The sequence below is a fragment of the Elephas maximus genome, chromosome 1, assembly GCF_024166365.1.
Source record: "Elephas maximus indicus isolate mEleMax1 chromosome 1, mEleMax1 primary haplotype, whole genome shotgun sequence".
In the NCBI taxonomy this organism is placed as follows: Eukaryota; Metazoa; Chordata; class Mammalia; order Proboscidea; family Elephantidae; genus Elephas; species Elephas maximus.
Genome location: NC_064819.1, coordinates 74,224,034 through 74,230,033, shown reverse-complemented (window position 1 = coordinate 74,230,033; position 6,000 = coordinate 74,224,034).

The window sequence follows — 6,000 nt, the reverse complement described above, 5'->3', positions numbered from 1 at the left end:
CCAGTAATCTGATTTCTATGCCTCTAGTTTTAATGTTTTCACATCATACAGTAAGGGTCATGTACTTTGTAGCCTCTTTTACTTTGTATAATCCTTTTAAGATAATTCAAGTTGTTGCACATACCAATAGTTCATTTCTTTTTATTGCTGAGTGGATTCTCATTGTATAGATATGCCACAATTTACTTATCCATTCACCAGTTGATAGGTATTTATATTGTTTCCAGGTATTGGCAACCATGGCTACATGTGCCATATATATCATCATACAGGTCTCTCTTTAGTAGATATACACATATATATATTTATTGGATAGTATATTTTTATTTCTTTTGGATAAATATATAGGATGGAATTGCTATGTCATATGATAAATTATGTTTACCTGGTAAGAAACTGCCAAATCTTTTTTAGTAGTGGTTACACAATGTTCATTCGTAATAGCGTTATGTGAGAGTTTCTGTTTTTCTGCATCCTCAGCAGTACTTAAATTTGTCAAGTGTATTTTTGGTGTATTTGTGTGGTTTCGTTTGTTTTTCATTCTAACATGTCTGTGGTGGTATATCATGGTGGTTTTAATTTGCATTTTGCTAATGACTTATGATGTTGCATTTCTTTTCATTTGCTTATTTGCAATCCATATTTCTTCTTTTTACAATGCCTGCTCAAGGCTCTTGTACCTTTCAGATCCTGTTGTCTGTTTCTTATCGTTGTAGCTTGGAGAGCTTTTATATATTCTGGATTCAAGTATTTTATCAGCGATTTGGTTTGTAAATATTTTCTCCCAGCAGTTGCCTTGTATTTTCATTTTCTTAAAGGGCAGGCATTTTTAGTTTTGGTGAAGTCCAATTTATTAATTTTTTTCCTTTAGTGTCTTATGAAAGAAATCTTGTCATAATCTAACCTGATGAAGATTTTCATCTGTTTCTAGATATTTTATATTTTTAGGTTTTATATCTTGTCTGTAACCAAATTCATCTTAATCTTTTAAAATTCTTGTGTATGAATGGCCAATGGCTCCAAAACGATTTGTTAAAAACACTAGTCTTTCTCCAACAGTTTACCTTTGTATCCTTGGAAAAACAAGTCAACTGACTAAGTATATATGGGCTTCCATCTGAGCTGTTCTGTTCCCTTGGTTTATATGTCAGTCCTTTCACCAATACCACACTGTCTTGATTACTCTAACTTTGTAAGTCTTAACATCAGGTATTGTGAGTCCTCCAACTTTGCTTTTTATTTAAAAAATTGGTTCAGCTATTCCACATCTTTTGCTTTTCCATGTAAATTTCTGAGTCAGTTGCTATATCAAAGCCTTCTCCTATTTTCATTAGGACAAAATAAGTATATATAGCAATTTGGGAAGAATTGAAATATTAACAATATTGAATCCTTCAATTCATGAACAACGTATATCTCTCAATGGGTTTCATTTATCTCATTAATGTTTTATGGTTTTCATCATACAATCTTGCACATATTTTGTTAGTTTTATCCTTATTTTGTTTTTCAAGCTATTGTAAACGGTGTCGTGGTTTTTAAATTTGAATTTCCATTTGTTCACTGGTAGTGTATAGAAATACATCGAATTTATGTGCATTGACCACGTATGTGTGATTTCTCAACTCTCCTCTTGGCTCTAGTAACTTCTACAGATATTGGAATATAATGCATAGATAATCATGTCATCCATCAATGTTGCTACTGTTGTGTGGCATCGAATTGATTCCAACTCATAGCAACCCTATAGGACAGAGTAGAAATGCCCCATAGGGTTTCCAAGACTGTAATTTTTACAGGAGCAGAGTGCCAATTATTTTCTCCCACAGAGTGGCTGATGGGTTCGAACTGCCCACATTTTTGCTAGCGACTGAGCGATTAACCATTGCACCACCAGTTTTCCTTTGACCATCAATAAAGACAGCTAGTTTCTTCCTTTCCAATCTGTATGCCTCTATTTTTTTTATCTTGTCTTATTGCATATCCTGTCTACTTTTCATTTTCTCTTCACTGAAGCCTAAATGACCTATAAGCTGATCTCCTTTCATGTCTCTTTATTTTCTACTTCCATGTCTTTGTTAATGTAACTCCTTAAGTCTCCCTTCTTGGGCCCTCCACATCCTACCCCCATTCCAGCAAACAAACTTCACCAAAAACCCTATATATACTTCAAGGCCCAGTGCAAATATTACATTCTCTATGAAATACATCCTGATTTCCTATCTGAAAACACTCTAAAGTGCACATGACTTTTTTTTCCATGTATGTATAATATACTCTAGTAGCACCCAATGAACCTGAATACTTTGAGACATATGACTCCTTTTTTTTCTTTAGGTCCTTTCCTGCAAGGCTGAAAGAATGGACCATATTTTATTTTTCTCTTTACCTGTTTTATCTAGTGGAATTCAAGGAATAACAAGTGTTTTTTTTTTTTAATAATTTTTATTGTGCTTTAAGGGAAAGTTTACAAGTCAGTCTGTCACATATAAGCTTATATACACCTTACTACATACTCCCATTTACTCTCCCCCTAATGAGTCAGCCCTCTCCCTCCTTCCAATCTCTCCTTTCATGACCATTTTGCCAGTTTCTAACCCTCTCTACCCTCCCATCTCCCCTCCAGACAGGAGATGCCAATACATTCTCAAGTGTCCACCTGATACAAGTAGCTCACTCTTCATCAGCATCTCTCTCCAGCCCATTGTCCAGTCTCTTCCATGCCTGATGAGTAGTCTTCGGAAATGGTTCCTGTCCTGGGCCAACAGAAGGTTTGGGGACCGTGACCACTGGATTCTTCTAGTCTCAGTCAGACCGTTAAGTCTGGTCTTTTTATGACAATTTGGGATCTGCATCACACTGTTCTCCTGCTCCCTCAGGAGTTCTCTGTTGTGTTCTCTGTCAGGGCAGTCATGAGTTGTGGCCGGGCACCATCTAGTTCTTCTGGTCTTAGGATGATATAAGTCTCTAGTTCATGTGGCCCTTTCTGTCTCTTGGGCTCATAGTTATCCTGTGACCTTGGTGTTCTTCATTCTCCTTTGATTCAGGTGGGTTGAGACCAATTGATGCATCTTAGATGGCCACTTGTTAGCATTTAAGACCCCAGACGCCACACTTCAAAGTGGGATGCAGAATGTTTTCATAATAAAGTTTATTATGCCAATTGACTTAGAAGTCCCCATAAGCCATAGTCCCCAAACCCCTGCCCTTGCTCCGCTGACCTTCGAAACATTCAGTTTATCCCGGAAACTTCTTTGCTTTTGGTCCTGTCCAGTTGAGCTGGCCTTCCACGTATTGAGTATTGTCCTACCCTTCACCTAAAGTAGTTCTTATCTACTAACTAATCAGTAAATAACCCTCTCCCACCCTCCCTCCCCCCTCTCATAACCACAAAAGAATGTGTTCTTCTCACTTTATACTATTTCTCAAGAACTTATAATAGTGCTCTTGTACAGTATTTGTCCTTTTGCATCTGACTAATTTCACTCAGCATAATGCCTTCCAGGTTCCTCCATGTTATGAAATGTTTCACAGATGCGTCACTGTTCTTTATCAATGCGTAGTATTTCATTGTGTAAATATACCATAATTCATTTAACCATTCATCTATTGATGGACACCTTGGTTCCTTCCAGCTTTTTGCTATTGTTAACAGGGCTGCAGTAAACATGGGTGTGCATATATCTGGTCGTGTAACAGCTCTCATTTCTCTAGGGTATATTCCGAGGAGTAGGATTTCTGGGTTGTATGGTAGTTCTATTTCTAACTTTTTAAGAAAACGCCAGATAGATTTCCAAAGTGGTTATACCATTTTACATTCCCACCAGCAGTGGATAAGAGTTCCAATCTCTCTGCAGCCTCTCCAACATTTATTTTATATTTTTTGGATTAATGCCAGCCTTGTTGGAGTGAGATGGAATCTCATCGTAGTTTTAATTTGCATTTCTGTAATGGCTTATGATCGAGAGCATTTTCTCATGTATCTGTTAGCCGCCTGAATATCTTTTTTACTGAAGTGCGTGTTCATATCCTTTGCGCAGTTTTTCTTTGGGTTGTTTGTCTTTTTGTGGTTGAGTTTTAACAGAATCATATAGATTTTAGAGATCAGGCGCTGGTCATAGATGTCATAGCTGAAAATTTTTTCCCAATCTGTAGGTGGTCTTTTTACCCTTTTGGTGAAGTCTTTAGATGAGCATAGGTGTTTGGTTTTTACGAGCTCCCAGTTTTCTGGTTTCTCTTTGTCATTTTTAGTAATGTTTTGTATTCTGTTTATGCCTTGTATTAGGGCTCCTAACGTCCCTATTTTTTCTTCCATGATCTTTATTGTTTTAGTCTTTATGTTTAGGTCTTTGATCCACTTGGAGTTAGTTTTTGTGCATGGTGTGAGGTATGGGTCCTGTTTCATTTTTTTTGAAAATGGATATCCAGTTATGCCAGCACCATTTGTTAAAAAGACTATCTTTTCCCCAATTAACTGACACTGGGCTTTGGTCAAATATCAGCTGCTCATATGTGGATGGATTTATATCTGGGTTTTCAATTCTGTTCCATTGGTCTATTTGCCTGTTGTTCTACCAGTACCAGGCTGTTTCGACTACTCTGGCTGTATAATATGTTCTAAAATCAGGTGGAGTGAGGCCTCCCACTTTCTTCTTCTTTTTCAGTATTGCTTTACTTATCCGGGGCTTCTTTCCTTTCCATATGAAGTTGGTGATTTGTTTCTCCATCACTTTAAAAAATGACATTGGAATTTGGATCGGAAATGCATTGTATGTATACATGGCTTTTGGTAGAATAGACATTTTTTACACTGTTAAGTCTTCCTATCCATGAGCAAGGTATGTTTTTCCACTTATGTAGGTCCGTTTTAGTTTCTTGCACTAGTACTTTGTAGTTTCTTTGAATAGGTCTTTTACATCTTTGGCAAGATTTATTCCTAAGTATTTTATCTTCTTGGGAGCTATTGTGAATGGTATTGATTTGGTGGTTTCCTCTTCGATGTTTTTTTTGTTGATGTAGAGGAATCCAAGTGATTTTTGTATGTTTATCTTGTAACCTGAAACTTTGCTAAACTCTTCTATTAGTTTCAGTAGTTTTCTGGAGGATTCCTTAGGGTTTTCTGTGTATAAGATCATGTCATCTGCAAATAGAGATAATTTTACTTCTTCCTTGCCAATCCGGATGCCCTTTATTTCTTTGTGTAGCCTAATTCCTCTGGCTAGGACCTCTAGCACAATGTTAATAAGAGCAGTGTTAAAGGGCATTCTTGTCTGGTTCCCGTTCTCAAGGGAAACGCTTTTAAGCTCTCTCCATTTAGAATGATGTCGGCTTTGGCTTTGTATAAATTAAGAGGGGTGTTAAAGGGCATCCTTGTCTGGTTCCCGTTCTCAGGGGAAATGCTTTTAAGCTCTCTCCATTTAGAATGATGTCGGCTTTGGCTTTGTATAGATGCCCTTTATTATGTTGAGGGATTTTCCTTCAATTCCTATTTTGCTGAGAGGTTTTATCATGAATGGGTGTTGGACTTTGTCAAATGTCTTTTCTGCATCAATTGATAAGATCATGTGGATTTGTCTTTTGTTTTATTTATATGGTAGATTACGTTAATGGTTTTTCTAATATTAAACCCACCTTGCATACCTGGTATAAATCCCACTTGGTCATGGTGGATTATTTTTTTGATATGTTGTTGAATTCTATTGGCTAGAATTTTGTTGAGGATTTTTGCATCTATGTTCATGAGGGATATAGGTCTATAATTTCCCTTTTTTGTGGTGTCTTTACCTGGTTTTGGTATCAGGGATATGGTGGCTTCATAGAATGAGTTAGGTAGTATTCCATCATTTTCTATGCTTTGAAATACCTTTACTAGTAGTGGTGTTAACTCTTCTCTGAAAATTTGGTAGAACTCTGCAGTAAAGCCTTCTGGGCCAGGGCTTTTTTTTTTGTTGGGAGTTTTTTATTACTGTTTCAATCTCTTTTTTTGTTATGGGTCTATTT